The following is a 23,277-nucleotide window of genomic DNA, read 5'->3' as shown; positions in this document are numbered from 1 at the left end:
TTGGGGATCATTCAATATTCCCTTTTGTTGTTCAGTGAAATCATCCCATCTGAAGAGTCAACTCATTAAATTAAAGTTCATTTTGTAACTAAATAGTTTTTTTTATTTCTATTGTAAGGATTTAATCATTTGCAATTATGTCTACTTATGATAAGGTAAAAGGTTTATGTTTCTGTCTCCATATGATATGGTAAATATATCCAATGCAAAAAAACATCTACATTTAAAATGGTATTAATATCAATTCCCATGAAAAGTTGCCACCTCTGAATATTCCCCAAAATGTGTTATCAGTATAGTTTTTTTTTGACAATGAAAATATCGGATATCAGTATCGGCCAACAATGTCATATCGGTGCATCCCTAATGTCTAGTAATAAACACTAGCACTTCTAGTTCCTGCAGAGACTCCCACATAACTGAACAAGATATAAACTTCATCAGGTTGTATGGTCCCTTTAAGATATGTCCTCATATTAGGCTTAATTATATAACTTACAGACATGTACTAAGACAATAGCTGAGGAATGTGAGACACTTCAAGCTCTTCTGGTCTGTAAGACAAATTACTGTTTCAGAGCAGTAATCTAAAACAAATAGGCCCAACTTGAGACCATGAAGAAAGCCAATCCAACCTGAATCACAACGCAAAGCCAAGTGCAATACCATTCTGACTAACAATGTCTCTCTGTGACATGCTCTGAATAAAGAACACTCTTCCCCCCTCTCTTTAATCCAGACCCTGCCATAGCCCCTGGGTCAGAAACTCAGAGAGAAGAGAGGTGGACTGAAGGAATGAATGGAATCATCTTAACACCCTCAGGTTTACACAAGCCAGTCAGAAATGTCAATCAGATGCAAAATATAGGGGCAAAATGCAAGCACGGAATGTGAGAGGCAGTGCTACTCTCAGAGGTGTGTGTCTCAGGGGGACAGAGGCTTGATCAATAGCTCACCTGCAATGAATATGTGAGTGTTCTTATTGACTGGACAAGCAGATGTGTATTCAAAACCTGACAACAGAAGCATGAGTCCAGTCGATATTTTTGGGCTCCAAAATCACTAATGCCTCCTGGTTCAAACACCGTTTTAACAGGCAAAATGGGGATTAAGAGAAACTTAGGTCTGACAATATGCTGTGATTGTGTCAGACTGTGTACAAAATAATGAGTCAACTGTGTGAGGTGAAGAGGGTGTGTCTCCTTGGTCCTGTGGTGGGCAGAGCCATCCTGGTTGGTCTGTACAGTGAAAGTCATCTGGCTAAACCAGCCTTCAGACCTACATAACAGCAGAACAGCTACTTAGATCTACTACCTCTACTGTCTGAATCGGAGACTAAAATCTCCTTGACTCACTGCAACACCTATCCTCCTCGCCCTGTCTATGACCTATGATCATTTACTCTGTGCTTTCTCTCATCTCAATCTCTTCTGGCCATCCCTCCTTCACCCCCTCTTCTCCTTTCTCTGACCTGTACTCATTCTCTATGCATCCGTCTCCCACCTTCCACCTTCCTCCTTCTCTTCCCCTCCCTCCCTCCCTCCCTCCCTGACTGATAGGCGTCGGTCAGCGGTGTGGTAATGAGTTGGGACTCCAGGAAATTAGGGTTGACCTGCAGTGTGTGATCCTGTAATCAGGTTGGGTAAACGCTGGGGCCGCGCACTGCCACCCTCCTTGCCTCTGCACTCCCTGCCCCGGCCTGTCTGTCTACCAGTGAGCCTGATCGTTTAGTCAGGTTGGAGGGGAGATGAGATGACAACACAGACACCCGCTGCCATCCATCCTGTCAAGACTCCATGGCAGAGCAAACCTACATCTCCTCAGCTTCAGAGAGCAGGGATTGGATGGTGAGGAGGGGAATGAGGGAGAGGGAGGGAGGGGAGGAGGATGGAGCTGAGAGAGACAGGAGAGTAGCGGGGGGAAACAAAAGTGTAAGAAGAAAACAAATGGATAGCAGAAAAAGCAAAGTGAGAGGAAGAATGGGAGATGAGAGGCAAGATGAAAGATGGGTCGATGTACTACAGGCTGATGAAAAAGAGAGAAGGGGGGCAGCAGACTAGACAAGGAGAGGATAAAAACAAAACTAGAAAGGATTGAAGACAAATTAAGCAGAGGGTGGAAAGGGACGGCGAGAGATGGGGATAGACATTAAAAGACGTCAGCCATGATACGGGGAAAAATAAAGAAAAAAGGACTGTTCCTCACAGGTTCACCGCTGCTGAAACCCCCTAAGACTTGAAAGAGGAATATTTAGAGAGCGGCAGCTGGCCAGGGGGTCACATCAAGCGCTTGACTATGTTCAAAAAGAGCCACTAAGAGTGAATAACTGTCATAATTATGAGCATAACTGGGCCAGTCAACCCTGTGCTGCTGCTGCACACACAGTGGAGGATCTAGGTTATTCACACACACACACAGGGCCATAAAGGAGTAATATGCCTAATACGATAGACTAGCATCCTGTCCAGGGGGTGTACCATCAGCCAATCCGGTGGCTACTTAATACTAGGGCTGGGAATTGCCAGGCATCTCACAATATGATATTATCACAATACTTAGGTGCCAATACAATACGTGTTGCGATTCTCACGATTCTGTATGTATTGCAACTCGATGTTCCAAGCATATTGCTCACCATATGGTCTGCTGCAGAGGCACAACAGAGAGCCATGAGAAAATGCATTTTAATCAATCTATTTAAAAAATAAGTTGGAGAACAATAATATATTAAGGAAAAATACTGGAGTTTTGAATTCACGCGAAAATAACATTGCGATATTGTCAAAAAAATACAGCCTCCCGAGTGACACAGTGGTCTAAGGCCAGTTCGATTCCGGGTTGTGTCACAGCCGGCCATGGCCCGGGAGCCCCATGGGGTGGCGCATAATTGGCCCAGCGTCGTTCAGGTTAGGGGAGGGTTTGGCCGGGGGATTTCCTTGGTTCATCATGCTCTAGCGACTCCTTGTGGCCGACCGTGCGCCTGCAAGCTGACCTCAGTTGGACGGTCTTTCCTCCAACACATTGGCGCACATTGGTGCAGCTAGCTTCCGGGTTAAGTGAGCAGTGTGTTAAGAAGCAGCGAAGCAGAGCAGCGCGGCAGGTCATGTTGCGGGGGACACATAACTCCCACATAACTATTTGACCTCTTACTCCCCTCCCTCTCTAGATGAAATCCTGCGACTAATGAAGGCTGGCTACCCAATAACCTGTCCACATCACCTCCTCCAGACCATCTCTACAGACCTTCTCCCATTCCTCAACTCATCCCTGACCACTGGCTGCGTCCCCTCTGACTTGAAGTTTGCCTCTCCTTAAGAAACCGACTCTTCATCCCTCTGATGTCAACAACTACAGACTGGTATCCCTTTTCTTTCCAAAAACACTTGAGCGTGCTGTAACTCTCAGAAAGATCTTGTTGAGCCTAACCAGTTAGGCTTCAAGTCGTGTCACTCATCCGAGACTGCTCTCCACTCTACCAAAGCTGACTTGGTGTGTTCACCACTTACTCTCACTACTGGTGTCCCCCAGGGCTCAGTTCTATTCCCGCTCCTCTTTACACCAAGTCATTCTGCTCTTCATGGTCTTCCTATCATTGCTATGCAGATGACACTACTTTTTCTCCTTCACCGCCCTTCTGACAGCCAGGTGGAGATACGCATCTCTGCTTGCCTGGCATAGCTCAGCTTGGATGTCGGCCCACCACCTCAAACTCAACAAAACAGAGCTGCTCTTCCTCCCATTGAAGGCCTGCCCACTCCAAGACCTCTCCATCACATCACTCCAAGGTGCCCCCCTCCCAGAGCGCAAAGAACCTTGACGTGACCCTGGACAACACTGTCATTCCCTGCAAACATCAAAGCAGTGACTCGCTCCTGCAGGTTCACTCTCTTCAGAGTACAATTTTTCCACACACAGGAAGCGGCGCAGGTCCTAATCCAGGCACGTCTAGACTACTGCAACTCTTTTGGCTGGGCTACCAGCTTCTGCCATCAAACTCCTGCAACTTGGTGGAACAAGCTTCCCCCTAAAGTCAGGGCAGCGGAGTCCCTGCCCATCTTTCAAAAACATCTGGAAGAAATGTGTTGAGGGAAATGTACTCGATACAATTGTGATGTATTGTCTCACCTAACTATGTTAAGATGAATGCACTAATTGTAAGTCGCTCTGGATAAGAGCTTCTGCTAAATGACTAGAATGGAAAACATAGAATGATCAGTATGTGCTCACAGACCTAGACACTAGAGGTCGACCGATTATGACTTTTCAATGCCGATACCGATTATTGGAGGACCAATAATAAATGACAATTACAACAATACTGAATGAACACTTATTTTAACTTAATATAATACATCAATAAAATCAATTTAGCCTCAAATAAATAATGAAACATGTTCAATTTGGTTTAAATAATGCAAAAACAAAGTGTTGGAGAAGAAAGTAAAAGTGCAATATGTGCCATGTAAGAAAGCTAACGTTTAAGTTCCTTGCTCAGAACATGGGAACATATGAAAGCTGGTGGTTCCTTTTTTAACATGTGTCTTCAATATTCCCAGGTAAGAAGTTTTAGGTTGTAGTTATTATAGGACTATTTCTGTCTATACCATTTGTATTTCATTAACCTTTGACTATTAGATGTTCTTATAGGCACTTTAGTATTGCCAGTGTAACAGTACAGCTTCCGTCCCTCTCCTCGCACCTCCCTGGGCTCGAACCAGCAACACAACGACAACAGCCACCACATCAAAGCAGCGTTACCCATGCAGAGCAAGGGAAACAACCACCCCAAGGCTCAGAGCGAGTGAAGTTTGAAACGTTATTAGCGCACGCTAACTAGCTAGCCATTTCACTTCGGTTACACCAGCCTCATCTCGGGAGTTGATAGGCTTGAAGTCATAAACAGCGCAATGCTTGACACACAACGAAGAGCTACTGGCAAAATGCACTAAAGTGCTGTTTGAATCCATGTTTACGCGCCTGCTTCTGCCTACCACCGCTCAGTCAGATACTTAGATACATGTATGCTTGTATTCTCAGTCAGATTATATGCAATGCAGGACACGCTAGATAATATCTAGTAATATCATCAACCATGTGTAGTTAACTAGTGATTATGATTGATTGTTTTTTATAAGATAAGTTTAATGCTAGCTAGCAACTTACCTTGGCTTACTGCATTCACGTAACAGCCAGTCTCCTTGTGGAGTGCAACGAGAGAGAGGCAGGTCGTTATTGTGTTGGACTAGTTAACTGTAAGGTTGCAAGATTGGATCCCCCGAGCTGACACGGTGAAAATCTGTCGTTCTGCCCCTGAACGAGGCAGTTAACCCACCGTTCCTAGGCAGTCATTGAAAATAAGAATGTGTTCTTAACTGACTTGCCCAGTTAAATAAAGGTTAAAAAATATGTATTATAATAATAATAATTATTATTATTATTATTATTATTATTATTATTATTATTATTATTATTATTATTATTATTATTATTATTATTATTAGGCGCCCAAAAATACCAATTTCCGATTGTTATGAAAACTTGAAAATCGGCCCTTATTAAATCGGCCATTCCGGTTAATCGGTCGACCTCTAGTCTCATGGTATGGTATGCAAAGTGGATTAACTTTGAGCACCTATCTCCTGAATGTTTTGGCAATCAGGTCCAAAAAGTCACTTTCTGGCCCTTTCTTCCATGAGCAAACATCAATGGAAAGTTTTGCTTAAATCAAAAGGGATGCTGTCAAAAATTGATTGAATTCAAATGGATTAAACCAAGAGACAATTGTGTGTGCGCGAGTACTGCGTGTGTGGGAGTCAGATAATAATGAGTGAGGACTGATGAGTCCAAGCCTAATCTCTGGTCATGTTTACACAAAAAACACATTCAGATAAACACAGCCCCCCTTCTCCTTCACATAATTTCATCAACTCCAACTCATCCCCCATTCATCTCCTAACCTCTCAAGCACCATCTCTATCTACTTTTCCCACTATCACACTACCTCTCACACCACCTCCCTCTATCCCTCTCCTTCAAATTTCCCATTCTAAATCCATTTCCACCCTCCCCTCTTTTTCTCTGCCCATTCACAATAGCAGCCTTTCCAGGAGGGCCATCAATCTTCGCTCAGAGAGCGCTAAGGCTACGGCAGATTACCAGCTCTCCTTACTGATCACTGCTGCTGCTCACTGGACAACACAGGGTGTGCGGGGACAGCACAGGGAGGGAGATCGTGGTTGGAGCCCCAAACCAGGAGAGAGCTATGCCCATCAAATCTGCAAACGGTATTTGCATCCTAATTCAGAGGTGTATACATTTAAATCCAAACTGAGAACTCCCTACCTGTCCAACCCACACCCGTCTATCTGTCCCCTGAGAGGACTCAGAGCCTAAGGAGAGAGCATTTAGCTAGGTTTTCTATAGATAGATAAGACCCACTTCTTGTCTTTAGTCTATATGTAATGACATGGTAGAGGTAATAGCCCAGTGATTGTGGGGATCCATAACCAGCCTACAAGGGTTGACTTCCACTTACAGCCTGTGAGATACGGTAGAGTTAGAGGGAGAGTAGAGGACAAGTGAGGGGCAGATAAGATAGAGGTGGAAGAGAGGGGAGCATTATGCATTAGGTAGAGGCTGGGAGGCAGGGGTGCAATGAAGCAGCTGATGTTTATTCACTTGTCAAAACGCTACAGGCAAAGACATGCGAGGTGTGCCTTCTGGAGACTTCAGGGCAGAACAGAGAGGGTTAGGGGTGTGTGTGTAGCTAAGGGGAGGTATTACGGTGTTAGTGTGGGGTGTGTTAGATATTTATTTACAGGCCAGGATTAGGGGGATGAGGCAGAGAAGCAACGTAACCTTGCAGCCAAGAGTTTTTTTTTTTTACGAGACGCCTCACAATAATCCACACACACGCCTGCGCCACCACCAAGGCCAGTCCTCTACTCTAGAGAGAGGCTGGTGGAGGGGGGGGGTGAGGACTGATCGACAAGGACTCAGATCTTATATATATCCATGCTATCTTCGGTAACCCCCTGCAAGTTCAAAATCTAACTGGAATAATAAGAATCACTAATATCATTCTGCAATGTAAGGCCCTGTCCTTGTTTCTCCTTCTGAAAGCAGGGTCATCTCAGCTTGGATAAGAACCTAAGCACCAGGATAGCTTTACACAGTTATCCTATAATGTAATGCAACTCCTCTTCCTCCTCGCTGAGGTTAAGGCTTTGGGGGTGTTGCCAACTTTCAGTACGCTGTCACCTTGTTGTCTGGGGATCGGAGTTGAGGACAGGGGTTATACTTAGAGCTGTCTACATACTGTACGTCCCTCCACAGTGCTGACTTGGGATCAGTAGCTCTGTTCGGGGCCTCTGTGCCACACGGCAGGGAGGAGAGGTATGGCTCAGCGCTAAAGACTGACACCAACTTAATCACTGATAATTGAGTCGGCTGCTGGGGAAGGTGCAACATTAAAAGGGGCAATCTGCAGTTGAGGGATGGGGCTGGAGAAATGTAACCACTATGAAATTCATAGGCAGAGCTATGAATGCAAGGACTGACAAAATGTAAGCTTGAACTATGTTTTGAGGCTGTATAGTATTTGTTTACACTTAGTTTACAAACAATGGAGTAAAACAAGCTTACATTTTGGGTTCTGATTGGGTACGACAGTAGAACTAAGCTCATGAGGCATTTCTAAGTTATATTCTTCAAGAATCAAATGGGTACTTACCATTCATACGTTTAAAAAAAATGGATGCCGCAACTGCAGATTGCCCATTTAAAGGATAAAAACAGTAGGCAGGGCTGGCTCAGCCTGTCATTGGGTGTCTAATCACTGAGAAGACACACACACATCAGATCACTACCGGCTATTAGCTCAGAACCACTCAGGACCCTCAAAGGGGCTTTGATCAGTCGAGGGGCGAGGAGAGCGGACGGCCGGACAGGGGGGGGGGGGGGGGGGGGCAGGACACAGCCCACACACACACTGTCAGAGGAGCGAGGGACAGAGAGACAGACAAGATGAGTGTCCTTCCCTGTCATCAGGACCCTGAGGTGTCAAGGAGATGACAGTGGGGCATATTCAAAGGGCTGTCTGCCTCCATTGCTGCCCCCAAGAAGCTTGGATCAATTACACTGTAATTAGCTGCTTAAGTTCGGCTGCTGCCCCCAAAGTCAGGGTGCTACCCCCAAAGTTAGTGGGGAATGTAACCCCATTTTCAATATCATCAACAACATATGCTCTTGCTCTCCCAGCAGCAGTTTTAGTGAGTTTTAGTGAGTGATGAGACAGGTAAATTGACAGTGGGTTGTATAGCCTATAGATAGCTAGCTGGTGTGTGGATTTATGAAGATGGAGGGGTCTTGTAATGAATTGACCAGACTCCACCCTTCCCTGACCATAGGGAGCATGTCTGGGAGAATGAGTCTGGAGATCTGTCTAACTGTCTGGAGCTGACAGGGTTAAATATCAACTGATTAAACTACTGCTCTATCAAACGACAGAAGAAAGGAAAGGACACACTAGGAAAAAGCCCAACAGGAACAAGCAGAGAGAGAACAAGCAGAGAGAGGACAAGCTCTTCCCTCTTATTAAGAGTTTCTCCCACAAATGCTGACACCCTCACACTGCCAAATTAAAGGTTTTTGAGCACACACACAATGTCACATGCACACGTTTCTTTCTTGTGCCGCAACATCCACACACTTTGCTGTTGTGGCTCAGTGCATGGATGCCGTGAGATCAAAGATTTTACAGATCGCATGAGATGCTTTAGCGGTGGACTGCAGGGGTCTGACATCCCCTGCCATGGAGACAGAGGTATGGAGCAATGGAGGAGAGAGAGAAAGGAAGAGGGAAAAAGAATGAGAGAGCGAGAATTCAAATGAAAGGCTGCCAAGCAAAAAGAGGTAGAGTATTTGTACACTGAAAAGCAATACAGAAATAATAAAGCAAAGCAGAAATAATGAAAGAAGATGAGAGATACATTGGCAATGTGTGAGAGAAGTAAGCACAGCATACATCATATACATTGAGCTTTTATTTCTGAAATGGGCTGAAGAATATAGATTTAAGTAGATTTAAGTTGAAGTAAAAATGACTCATACAAAAATCACAATATCAAACAATTACTCTAATCAGAATTGGATCAGAGGCCAACATTAGAGTAATGTTATTTCTAGGGATGTGCCAAATGGACATTTTTTCTTAACGTTTAAACTGCCAATGTTGTGGGGGTTCTGTTTAACTTCTTTGGGACTGGGGGGCAGTATTGAGTAGCTTGGATGAATAAGGTGCCTAGAGTAAACAGCGAGAATATGCATATAATTAGTACATTTGGATAGAAAACACTGAAGTTTCTAAAACTGTTTGAATGACGTCTGAGTATAACAGAACTCATATGGCAGGCAAAAACCTGAGAAAACATCCAACCAGGAAGTGGGAAATCTGTGGTTTGTAGTTTTTCAAGTCATTGCCTATCCAATATACAGTGTCTATGGGGTCATATTGCACTTCCTAAGGCTTCCACTAGATGTCAACAGTCTTTAGAACCTTGTTTCAGGCTTCTACTATGAAGGGGGAGCGAATAAGAGCTGTTTGAACCAGAGGTCTGGCAGAATGCCATGAGCTAAGTCACGAGCGCGGCCGTGAGCTGCGTTCCCTTTAATTTCTAAAGGCAAAGGAATTGTCCGGTTGGAATATCAATGAAGATTTATGATAAAAACATCCTAAAGATTGATTATATTCATCGTTTGACATGTTTCTACGAACTGTAATGGAACTGTTTTGACTTTTCATCTGGCCTAAGTGCCTGCGCCTTGTGAATTTGGATTTGTGAACTAAACACGCTAACAAGAAGGAGTTATTTGGACATAAATGATAGACTTTATCAAACAAAACAAACATTTATTGTGGAACTGGGATTCATGGGAGTGCATTCCAATGAAGATCAGAGTTAAGTGAATATTTATTATGCTATTTCTGAGTTGTGACACCTCTCCTTGGTTGAAAAATGGCTGTGTTTTTTTTTTGTGGCTAGGCGCTGACCTAACATAATTGCATGGTGTGCTTTTACCATGAAGTTTTTAAAATCTGACACAGCGGTTGCATTAAGGAGAAGTTTATCTATAATCGTATGTATAACACTTGTATCTTAGATCAATGTTTATGATGAGTATTTCTGTAAATTGATGTGGCTCTCTGCACTTTCACCGGATGTTTGTTTGAGATAGAGGTAGACCGATTATGATTTTTCAACGCCGATACCGATTATTGGAGGACCAAAAAGCCGATAACGATTAAGCGGCCAATTGTATTTATTTATTATTTTTTTAAGTGTAATAATGACAATTACAACAATATTGAATGAACACTTATTTTAACTTAATATAATAGATCAATAAAATCAATTTAGCCTCAAATAAATAATGAAACATGTTCAATTTGGTTTAAATAATGCAAAAACAAAGTGTTAAGGAAAAAATAAAAGTAACAACATTGAAGGTTGTACAATTTAACAGGAATATTTAGACTTATGGATGTCATATGTGCCACGTAAGAAAGCTAACGTTTAAGTTCCTTGCTCAGAACATGAGAACATATGAAAGCTGATGGTTCCTTTTAACATGAGTCTTCAATATTCCCAGGTAAGAAGTTTTAGGTTGTAGTTATTATAGGAATTATAGGACTATTTCCCTCTATACCATTTGTATTTCATTAACATTTGACTATTGGATGTTCTTATAGGCACTTCAGTATTGCCAGTGTAACAATACAGCTTCCGTCCCTCTCCTCACCCCTACCTGGGCTCAAACCAGGAACACATCGACAACAGCCATCCTCGAAGCATCGTTACCCATGCAGAGCAAGGGGAACAACCACTCCAAGTCTCAGAGCGAGTGACGTTTCAAATGCTATTAGCGCGCACTCCGCTAACTAGCTAGCCATTTCACATCGCTTACACCAGCCTAATCTTGAGAGTTGATAGACTTGAAGTCCTAAACAGCGCAATGCTTGAAGCACAACGAAGAGCTGCTGGCAAAACGCACGAAAGTGCTGTTTGAATGAATGCTTACGAGCTTGCTGATGCCTACCATCGCTCAGTCAGACTGCTCTATCAAATCATAGACTTAATTATAACATAATAACACAGAAATACCAGCCTTAGGTCATTAATATGGTCAAATCAGGAAACTATCATCTCGAAAACAAAACATTTATTATTTCAGTGAAATAAGGAACCGTTACGTATTTTATCTAATGGGTGGCATCAAAGTCTAAACATTCCTGTTAAATTGTACAACCTTCAATGTTGTCATAATTACGTAAAATTCTGGCAAATTAGTTCGCAACGAGCCAGGCGGCCCAAACTGTCCCCGAGGCTGACAGGGTAAAAATCTGTCATTCTGCCCCTGAACGAGGCAGTTAACCGACCGTTCCTAGGACGTCATTGTAAATAAGAATTTTTTCTTAACTTCTTTGATATATATATATATATATTCTTTGATTCCTCTTTTAATTTTTGGATAAAAAAACAGTCCCGTTTTAAGCGCGATATTTTGTCACGAAAAGATGCTCGACTATGCATATAATTGACAGCTTTGGAAAGAAAACTCTGACGTTTCCAAATCTGCAAAGATATTGTCTGTGAGTGCCACAGAACTGATGCTACAGGCGAAACCAAGAAGAAATTTCAAACAGGAAGTACCCCCAGATTTTGAAGGCGCTGTGTTTCAATGAGTCCTTATATGGCTGTGTATGGGTCACGAATGAGCTTAGACTTTCTGTCGTTTGCCCATAGTGTCGACAGCATTGTGACGTATTTGTAGGCATATCATTGGAAGATTTATCATTTTACACTAAATATACCAGCTGGCCGCTTGGTGTCCTCCGTCTCAATTATTGCTTAATCTCCAGCTGCATGTATTTTTCTGTTTGCTTCCGAGGAGAAACCCAACTGCCACAAATGATTTATCATCTAATAGATATGTGAAAACACCTTGAGGATTGATTCTAAACAACGTTTGCCATGTTTGTCAATATTATGGGGTTAATTTGGAAAAAAGTTTGGCGTTGTAATGACTGAATTTTCGGGGGGTTTTCTTAGCCAAACGTGATGAACAAAACGGAGCGATTTCTCCTACACAAATAATATTTTTGGAAAAAAATGAACATTTGCTATCTAACTGAGTCTCCTCATTGAAAACATCCGAAGTTATTCAAAGGTAAATGATTTTATTTGAATGCTTTTCTTGTTTTTGTGAAAATGCCTGCTGAATGCTAGGCTTAATGCTATGCTATCAATACTCTTACACAAATGCTTGTGTAGCTATGGTTGAAAAGCATATTTTGAAAATCTGAGATGACAGTGTTGTTAACAAAAGGCTAAGCTTGTGAGTCAATATATTTCTTTCATTTCATTGCCGATTTTCATGAATAGTTAACGTTGCGTTATGGTAATGAGCTTGAGGCTATGATTACGCTCCCGGATACGGGTTTGCGCGACGCTAGAGGTTAACTGACTTGCCTAGTTAAATAAAAGGTGTAAAGAAAATTAAAAATACCAAAAATTTGGTTTCCAGAAATACCCATTTCCGATTGTTATGAAAACTTGAAATCGGCCCTAATTAATCGGCCATTCCGATTAATCAGTCGACCTCTAGTTTGAGACAATGCATTTCTGAACGTAACGCACCAATTGCAAATTAGGTTTTTGGACATAAAGATGAACCTTACCGAACAAAACACACATTTGTCAAACATGGAGTCCTGGGAGTGCCGTACAGTGAAGATCAAAGGTTAGTGATTAATTTTAACACTATTCCTGTCTTTTGTGACACCTCTCCTTCTTTGGAAAATGGCTGTATGCTTTTCTGTGGCTAGGCGCTGACCTAACATAATTGATCTTAATTACCTTTAAAATGTATAAATATGTATATGTAAATGTATAATACTTGTATGGTTGAGGAAGTTTGTTTGTTTGTTGTTTTGAATTTGGCGCCCTGCAATTTCACTGGCTGTTGGCGAAGTGGGACGCTACCGTTTAAAAAGATGTAGTGTAGCCTACCCTAACAGACAAACAAGCATGTCGTAACCGAGGCGCTTTCAAGAGGACACATCATTATATCTGAAAAGGGTAATCAATACAGGCTACACCAGTAGCCTACTGTAATTTCATATGAGACAGAAACACCCCTACCCACTAAGCAACTAAGAGAAGCCTACCCAGTGCAAGACTGGCCCGAAGATACTGTATACCGCCAACACCAGTGCCATGAATAGCCTAAGCGAGGATATTCTACATGCAACAGACCAAAGACTGAACACACACACTTGGGTCATTAGCGAAGAGAAAGAGCAGGCAGGCCAGCATGAGGGAGAGAGAGGAGGGGCAGGCAGAACCGTACACGTCTTGGTAATCTGCATCTCGCAATGTCTTAATTGTCTTCCACCAAAGTAGCCTCAAGTTCACCTCTTCCTCTCTGAGTTTATTTAAATTACACTACATTCTGTCAGCCTTTATAGCCATAGTCTAGTTAGGCTATAACAAAGGGGGGGGGGGGGGGGAGTGGGATAACTGCATTATGACTTTAATATGTGGGGTGGGGGTTCGGTTAGGGCTTTTTCTTAACTTTAAGGATCCCAACATTATTTAAATGTTCACACCCCTAGTTTTATTAATGTACAGAAATAAAAAAAATCCTACATGTCAAAATGTAGGTGATATGCATATTGGCTACAGCTTCATGGTCAAACCGATGCTGACATGAGGTGCTAAAAAAATGTGGCCAAACTTTAATGAGACTTAATTACAAAAATATAGTGATGATTGACAAATATAATGAAGGATAATTAACATGGGCATCTAAAGGCTTGATTCTGTCGACATACTGGAGGCACGGTTCCTTCAGATCAAATGGTCACAAGACTGGAGAGTGAAGGACAGTGCCTGTGGCGCACCACACATCACCCACCTTAAATCTGAGCAGGTGGCGGTTCGCATTTTAAACTATTTAACCATAAACATAATGGTTTAAAACTTGGACATTTAATGTAATTTTATGAAGCATGTACCTTGTTTCAAAGTAGCCTAGCATAGCCAAAATACAACCATAGAAATGTTGAGGGAATTATTTTATTAACACTTAATACGCTATTGAAAACAGCATGATTCTCATGTTCTACTGGTTTTCGAAGCAACGTTATTTTATTGTCCAACAGCATAATCCTAGTCATATTAGTAAGCCATGCTATTTAATGCATCTTTAGATCTCCCCTTAAATTTTACATGAAACCACTGGTGCATGCGGTGCACTTTTGAGAAAACAATTTTCCTGCTAATTGCATTCGGGAACATTCGCGCATAGCCTACAGCCATGTATGTGCGCATTGTTGAGCTGATAATATAAAGAAATAAAACTATCAACATTTTAAGCTAAACGGTCTGATCTGTTGCATCAGCGGAATTTTTTTAATTTTATGTGCAGTGGTTGGATGAATTTAAAACAGTCCGTTTTAAAACATTTATCATCATCACAGGGACAACGGGACGCCCATAATGTCGAGCCCTGTAGGGAAAAGTATTTTGTTGTAATTGTAACGTTGCACTATTTTATAGGCTACCAAGGGTGGCTAACCATCCTCCAGGGGCAGTGTTGTATTTTGAGACGGGCTCGACTACGCAAAGAGTGTAGCATACATTTGGGTCTGATTCTCTATGGTAAAAAAATATAGTAATGCATGGGTCCTTGATCATACAATGAAGTGCAAATGGTGTTAGTGGCATGACAAGCAAAAAGTTAATGTCTAGCCCTGCCACTCCATATTCCCTTGACAAGATCTCCACAGCGATGTCAGCTCTGCCTCATGAATATTCATCCACTTCATTAACACACAAGTGGGGAAACAACATATTGCATGAGCCTGACATTATTTGGAGAGATGGGAGGGAGAGAGAAGGAATAAAATACAGACGGGACAGACGCTAGAGAAAGAGGAGAGTCCACTAGTAGAGACAGACAACACAATAACTCTTTACTGAACCTCAAGAGTACCAGAAAGTTGTCCTACATTATTCCACAATCCAGCAGCCCCCTTCCAAACCCAGATAAGGCTCTCTAAAAGCAGGCACAAAGGCAAGGACATCAGGCTGGGAATTACATGCCATTTTACCTTGGAAATCCTCCAGGAACAAAGGCAACAAACAGCTGCAATTTCTCTGCTCATGTCTGGCTGCACACACAATGAACGGCTAAGTGCAGCGTGGAGGAAGCCACAGAGCAATCTGCTGTCATTCTACTGCCATTCAGCAACCTGGTGTTGTTTTTCCAACCTGCCCCCACAAATACACACACTCAATCACACAAGTGTACAAAAATGTATGTTTCCTGCACATAGGTTATGCAAACCCACTCCCACAACAGAGAAACTCAAATCCACTTAGCCACAGACACACACTGACAAACCTACACACAAACAAGATTATTTTCTCTTTATGCTGTAATGCCAGTGAATCTCTTAAGAGGGACGGCCATGGGGGAAATCTCCATTCTCTAGTGATGTCCTCAGAGACCCAGTGAGACAGCACACAATATTTCCCAGCTAACTTCTTTGATGACTGAAAAAGTGGGCCGCTTTGGGGAAGCGTTAAGACAAAGTCAGTCGGCACCCAAAACCTTTGTCCGGCCTTGTCCCCAGCTTTTTAAGGGCTGCGGAACGAGGGCCTCGGGGAAAAAAAACACCCAACTATAATTGGAACATGGCCCAGGAATCGATACTGCTGCTCGAGTAACGGTCCTCAGCCAGAGCCATTTCATATTATACCCTCCATACCTGTTTCTCTGACAACAAAAAAAACTCAATTTCAGAATGGTATGAACTATCGATTTCACTACCACAATCCTCTTCCACCCCAACATCACCCCCCCCATCTCACTCGCTCTCTCTATACCTCTGACTCACCTACTATATAACTCCTTTTCTCGTTCCATCTTATCTAGATTTGTTCATCTTTTTATCGCCATCTTTGCACATAACACTCCTCACTCCACCTGCATTAAACCCATTGCTCTCACTCCCAATTTAGGATAGTTTAGTATCTCCCTCTGTAAAGTCTCACTTATCTTTCTCCCTCCATCCCTGTCTGGGCATCTCTTTGAATCATTTCACCTTTGACCTTGAATTTGCACAGCGCTTAAACCCTGTCTCACCCAACCCTAGATGGGTGATTCATTCCCCAAATACCAAACAGCCACATGGAAATTACCTTTGAATTCAATTGGACTCGCATCACAACAGCAAGATGGTCAACTGCTGCTTTCCAAGCTCAAATGGCAGTAAATACCAGCACGATTAGATCTGACTTTGGGGCCACAGCCGCTTCTAAATCACTGCATTGTCATTGATATTCAGATAGCTTCTCGGGGTCAGCGGCAAGGCTACTCGGCCAGGGAGAAGTAGGCCTCAAGCCCCCAGACCAGGCAGGCCTCCAGCCCACACTCTCCACACCCAGCCAGCCAGACGCTCACTAAGCTAAACCGCTACCAGCACAGCAGCACATTTAAATACATCTAAATGGCAGATGCAATGAGCTGTGCCCGGTTTCCCGATACCGATGGAATTTACACTTACGAGTGTTTCAACAATGTATCTTTCCAATAACGGCCAAAGATGTAATACGCCTTTCCCAAAATACCACGCAGAGAGAATGGTCGCTAAGGGCGTTGTAGGAGCATGTGTCGATACTGATAGGCTGGAAAGAAAAGGCAGTGCTGCTCTCGGATTAGCTTTCTCCATTAAAAATCTTGCCTTAACATTAGAATGATTTCACAATACTGACGACGGATCAGAACTTAGACAGAAGTTACCACCTAAAGCTGCAAATATTGAGGCGTCTTATTCGTATTGCTTACCCAATAAAATGCACTAAGTCCCCGATTTGGCACATCATTGCACATGTTAGGCTACACACCATGAAATATATTGAGTCAAATTAGAGAAATTAGCAAAATAGAACAATTGATTGAACATGAAATTTATTTTTTTGATTGAAAAAGGCCTATAGCTTACTGTTTATATTTGAATGCAGATCTTGGTTTTCATTTGAATAATCTTTTTAAACGAAGCTTGGAATTAATTGCAAAGACATTGACAACTCTGTATTTATCGGCAGTCACAGAGAGACAGATAAACCATTTGATTCTGTTTAGCGGAGATCTTCTGTATTTAAAATTACGTGGGAGGGCATCTAACGGCGCTGTTCTGTTCTGCGCACTTAGCTGTTCTGAGGCAAGCATTAAATTCCAAGCATTTTCAAGTGCAACGTTAATAACGATGGTTTGTGGAAAAAGCTTGGATTTAACAAAGCTCCTACGAAGGCTCTAACGATGAACTTAATTAACCTTATGATGCTTTTGAGAAACCGGCCTTGGGTGTGTCTTTCACTTTAAAATGGATGCCATAATGTAATGGAAGAGCGGCAGGCTTGGTGTTCTTCTGGCTGAAAAATGGCCTGGCGCCTCTTTAAGGTGACTAAAAACATCCACTTTGTCTGTGTCACTCCTGCTCCCATCTTGTTATTGGAGTGCAGGAACGAGCAGAGGAAAACCATTAGATACCGCCACTGTCTGCATCAGTCACACAAAATACATTTCATCCCACACATCTGAAACAGCCAATAGCACAGGCAGGCATTTGCGACCCCAATCCATATTTCAATTTCCAACCTCTCAGCAAACTAATTCAATACTTGTTGCATTCCCTCACAAGTAATCAGCATTGTGAGAAATGGGCTTCTTCTAAAGCTGTACCTGTAGTGTCACACTGACTCACACACATTTACTGGAGCTGCACACACACCCATTATAAATACATATATATACTTAACACAGGTGGAAAGACACAGTTACACAACTAAACTGCCAGGATGCACACTCCAGTGCTCTTCTCTTCACGGCTCTGTGGCCATGTGGAAGCGGAGGCTGGCGGGTATTAGCGACAAATTTAGGAGCTTAAACAGCGACAGCTTTACGATGCCTGAGCGGCCTCTACCACTCCATTGCTGTCAGATTACATTAGCTTGCCCTCCGCTATCCACTTCGATTGGCTGTTATTCCTAGCAGTTACAGAAGCACCTCACGTAAATAAAACAAAGTGTTTTGTCCTATGGATGGTGAGGAGGGCCGGGGGATGTTGTGTAGAGTGCATCTCCACTAAATCGAGTGCTGTCCAATTTAACATATCATAACATAGAATGGATGGAGTTGGCTGGGAAGTGGTGGCTGGCTAGGGGTTTGCGTGCAGTGAAACGACTAGGTAGGCATTGCAGTACCAGTAACTTTTGAAGTGTTCCATCGCCAGTCATGGTCATGAAGGTGTTGTGCAACGGAAATGTCTTTTACCATTTTGGCCTAATCACTGACTACAGCCTGACTTTAACTACGGAACAATGGAAACCTGTGCCTGCTCTGAGGATCCTTTCCTGTCAACGCAGTCTGGAAGCACGTACAAAATTTGTCTTCATACAGAGAAAAACATTCCTGTTGATAACAGTTCTCTTACCATTATGAGATGGCTGTCTCTCAGCACAGCCACACTGACTGTTGAGGCCAGCATGTCAAATCAAGGTAAGTACTCCAGTCAGACAAGTACTCCACTCACACCAAAATTACTTTCCCAGTTAAACAGCTGCCAAGATGAAGTCTCTGCACTCAAGCCACAACTAAACACCTGTTTGTCTTCAGAATTTCACAGGCCCCATTTTCCTCATCAATAGAGCCAAAACTCTCACTTACACTGATATAGTGTAGGCCTATCAGTTTTGAGGTGTCTGTTGGAGCAGGTGTGTGGCAGGTGAATGAGTACGTCTTGTGCAGCTCCTTGAGGGCAGCTTTTAGGACTGGGACTGTAGTGGGTGTCCCAGTAGTTATCTATGCTGTCTCAGAGCATACCTCACTAAACCACTCAGATGCTCAACTAAACTCCAACATTGCTCCCTCAGTTTCAACCTGCATGTGTTTACAATCTAGAAAAATGCTGAAGGACCACACAAGAATGATTGAGAATTCCCACAGCACTTCATGTACTAAAACTAATCTTGCGTCAACATTTTATTTGGTGAAATACCAGCCGTTCCCCAAAACGCCCACTTAAAAAACATCTGCCACCTTAATTCTCTCTGTCTGTGCGTGGTTAACCATACTGACAATTTCAGAGTTTGCTCATCTTTAGGCAGGACCTTATTCTGCAATGCAGCAACCCCTCAGCCTGGCTCTTCACATTCTCTATGGAGCTCAGTTTCTGGCAAAAGACAACTGTTCCGTTTCTGGCAAATGACACTGTGCTGCACAACTCATGCAAACAAATACGGGAGACAAGTGATGGTCACTATTTGGCAGGATACCGGGAGTTGTGGGATGGTGGCTTCAGAGCAAATTGTGGGTTCATAATGTGGCAAAAAAAGAAGAAGCTTTTACTTACGCACAGGGCCCCTGTGAGAATTACTCATGTATTCATTTCTAGGAATAACCCACCTCTTTCCCGCACAGCAACTGCATAAAAATTAATATTTCCTTCACAAATGGTCAAGCTAAAACCAGCTGTCAAACCATTGTCAGACAAGCGCAAGGCAGCGTAGATTGGCTAGCTAACTAGCTCAGCTGGCTAACCAACTAGCTAGCAAGCTGGCTAAGTAGGAAACTACAACAAGTAGTTTGCTACATTTTAGCACGATTAGCTAATGTTTGGTAGACGATTTGTCAGGGCTTGCTTCCAACGAGCTAGCTACCAGTCTGCTGGCTAGTTAGCTAGCTAACGTTAGCTCGCTAGCTGGTTAAGTGTAGCTTGCTATCTCGAACATCAACAGTCGAGATTGTTGAGAAGGTAAAATAGATAGATACAAGTTGGCTAAGTGCCTTACGTATTCCTGTCAGATACCAAACTCACACGTTCACTGGTGTTTGGTCTCAGAATGAAAGCGAGTACAAGCAAAGTTTAGAATGTGTTCAAAGCAATGTTTCCTTTTGTTTTAAAACTCACCTTTTTCAGTCTGTTCCACGACAGGATAGGATTTTTTTGTTGTCAGCACTGGCACTCTACATCCGGGTTATGCCTGTGACGAAAGTATGCACGCCCATACCAAAACATTGCCATGCTTTGTTATTTTAGCTAAATACTTTATTAATGTATGTACATGTCTTATTAATACATTTATTAATGTAAATATACGAGTCAAAAACCTCTGTTTATTCTTTTTGAGAATTAAATTGAACATTAAATAAACACAATTCATTCTTCTCATAGCAAAAAAATAATGTATTGTCTGTATTCCCCTCACTGTCGTTTGTAATGCTTGTATACTCTGTTGTAAACTTATTGTATTTCCATGTGTAACTCTGTGTCGTTGTATCTGTCGAACTGCTTTGCTTTATCTTGGCCAGGTCGCAATTGTAAATGAGAACTTGTTCTCAACTTGCCTACCTGGTTAAATAAAGTTGAAATAAAATAAATAAAACAAAAATATATTTTGAATTGGTTTACAATAAAGTATAAATTATATACAGTATATAATTGCCATGCTGTGATAGGACTGTCAGTATGTGAAAAATCCTGATGATACAGTCTTCTTCTTCCTCTTCTTCTTCAATAAAATTACATAACAATAACGAGGCACGGGGTACCGGTCCCGAGTCAATATGCTGGGATACAAGTTAGTCGAGGTCATTTGTTCATGTAGGTAGGGGTAAAGTGACTATGCATAGATAATAAACAGTGAAGTAGCAGCAGTGTAAAAACAGTGTAAATAGTCAGGGGAGCCATTTTATTAATTGTTCAGCAGTCTTATGACTTGGGGTAGAAGCTGTTAAGGAACCTTTTGGACCTAGACTTGGCGCTCCGGTATCATTTGTTGTGCGGTAGCAGAGAGAACAGTCTATGACTTGGGTGACTGGAGTCTTTGACAATTTTTTGGGCCTTCCTCTGACACCACCAAGTATATAGCTCCTGGATGGCAGGAATCTTGGACCCAGTGATGTATTGGGCCGTATGCACTGCCCTCTCTAACACCTTACGGTCAGATTCCGAGCAGTTGCCATATCAAGAGGTGATACAACCGGTCCGGATGCTCTCGATGGTGCAGTTGTAGAACTTTTTGAGGATCTGGGGACAAATTCCAAATCTATTTAGTCTCCGAAGGGAGAAAAGGTGTTGTCGTGCCCTCTTCGCGACTGTCTTGGTGTGTTTGGACCATGATAGTTTGTTGGTGATGAGGACACCAAGGAACTTGAAATTCTCTCCACTACAGCCCCATCATTGTTAATGGGGGCCTGTTCAGCCATCATTTTCCTGTAGTCCACGATCATCTCCTTTGTCTTGCTCACATTGAGGGAGAGGTTGTTGTCCTGGCACCACATTGCCAGGTATCTGACCTCCTCCCTATAGGCTGTCTCATCCTTGTCGGTGATCAGGCCCACCACTGTTGGATCGTCAGCAAACTTAATTATGGTGTAGGAGAATGATGGTGCTTAACCACGCATTCGTGGGTGAACATGGAGTACAGGAGGGGACTTAGCACGCACCCCTGAGGGGCCCCCGTATGGAGGATCAGTGGGGCAGATGTGTTGTTGCCTATCATTTACCACCTGGAAGCGGCCAGTCAGGAAGTCCAGGATCCAGTTGCAAAGGGAGGTATTTAGTCCCAGGGTCCTTAGCTTAGCGATGAGCTTTGTGGGCATTATGGTCTTGAATGATGAGCTGTAGTCAATGAACAGCATTCTCACATACAGTAGGTGTTCCTTTTGTCCAGGTGGGAAAAGGCAGTGTGGAGTGCGATTGAGATTGCGTCCTCTGTGGATCTGTTGGGGCGTTATGCGAATTGGAGTGGGTCTAGGGTTTCCGGGATGATGGTTTTGATGTGAACCATGACCACCCTACAAAATAAGTTACAAACAATGCAAAAAACAAACAAATAGCACAGTTGGTTAGGAGCCCGTAAAACGGCAGCCATCCCCTCCGGCACCATTATAAAAACATTGTAAGAACATGCAACAATTTCAAAGATTTTACTGAGTTACAGTTCATATAAGGAAATCAATCAACTGAAATGTATGGGTTTTACATGAATGGGAATACAGATATGCATCTGTTGGTCACACCATTTGCCTCATGCAGCGCAACACATCTCCTTCGCATAGAGTTTATCAGCCTGTTGATTGTGGCCTGTGAAATGTTGTCCCACTCCTCTTCAGTGGCTGTGTGAAGTTGCTGGATATTTGCGGGAACTGTAACAAGCTGTCATACATGTCGATCCAGAGCATCCTAAACATGCTCAATGGGTGACGTGTCTGGTGAATATGCAGGCCATGGAAGAACTGGGACATTTTCAGCTTCCAGGAATTGTATTCAGATAATTGCGACATGGGACCGTGTATTATCATGCTGAAACAATATGTTATGGCGTCAGATAAATGGCACGACAATGGGCCTCAGGATCTCCTCACGGTATCTCTTTGCATTGAAATTGCCATTGATAAAATGTGATTGTGTTCATTGTCCGTAGCGTATGCCTGCCCATACCATAATCCCACCGCCACCGTGGGGCACTCTGTTCACAACATTGACATCAGCAAACCGCTCGCCCACACGTGCCATACACCATGTCTGCCATCTGCCCGGTACAGTTAAAACTGGGATTCATCCATGAAGAGCACACTTCTCCAGTGTGCCAGTGGCCATCGAAGGTGAGCATTTGCCCTGTTGAGGATGATAAGCACGCAGATGAGCTTCCCTGAGACAGTTTATGACAGTTTGTGCAGAAATTCTTCAGTTGTGCAAACCCACAGTTTCATCAGCTGTACGGGTCGCTCGTCTCCGACGATCCCGCAGGTGAAAAAGCCGGATGTGAAGGTCCTGGGCTGGCGTGGTCACACGTGGTTTACGTTTGTGAGGCCGGTTAGACACACTGTCAAATTGACATTGGAGGAGGCTTATGAACATTAAATTCTCCGAAATCAGCTCTGGTGGACATTCCCACAATTAGCATACCAATTGCACACTCCCTCAAATCTTGAGACATCTGTGGCATTGTGTTTTGTGACAAAACTGCACATTTTAGAGTGGCCTTTAATTGTCCCAAGCACAAGGTGCACTGTGTAATGACTATGCTGTTTAATCAGCTTCTTGATATGCCACACCAATCAATGGATTATCTTGACAAAGAAGAAATGCTCACTAACAGGGATGTAAACAAACATGTGCACCACATTTGAGAGAAATAAGCT

General features: G+C 42.9%; 1 protein-coding gene across 1 annotated transcript in view; it reads right to left on the bottom strand.

Annotated features, from left to right (window-relative positions):
• The window catches only part of LOC110486697 (speckle-type POZ protein), a 103,413-nt gene extending 83,298 nt beyond the window's left edge, over positions 1-20,115 (bottom strand). Inside the window, exon 1 of the mRNA XM_021558476.3 lies at positions 20,039-20,115. The gene's annotated coding sequence lies outside the window, so the exon portion shown is untranslated. The remainder of the gene's footprint in view (positions 1-20,038) is intronic.
• Between the last annotated feature and the right edge of the window lie 3,162 nt (positions 20,116-23,277).

Source organism: Oncorhynchus mykiss, chromosome 13 (genome assembly GCF_057628025.1).
Source record: "Oncorhynchus mykiss isolate SJ-2025 chromosome 13, ASM5762802v1, whole genome shotgun sequence".
Classification (NCBI taxonomy): domain Eukaryota; kingdom Metazoa; phylum Chordata; class Actinopteri; order Salmoniformes; family Salmonidae; genus Oncorhynchus; species Oncorhynchus mykiss.
The sequence above is the reverse complement of the archived record's forward strand: the minus strand, read 5'-3'. Positions and strand labels throughout refer to the sequence as shown.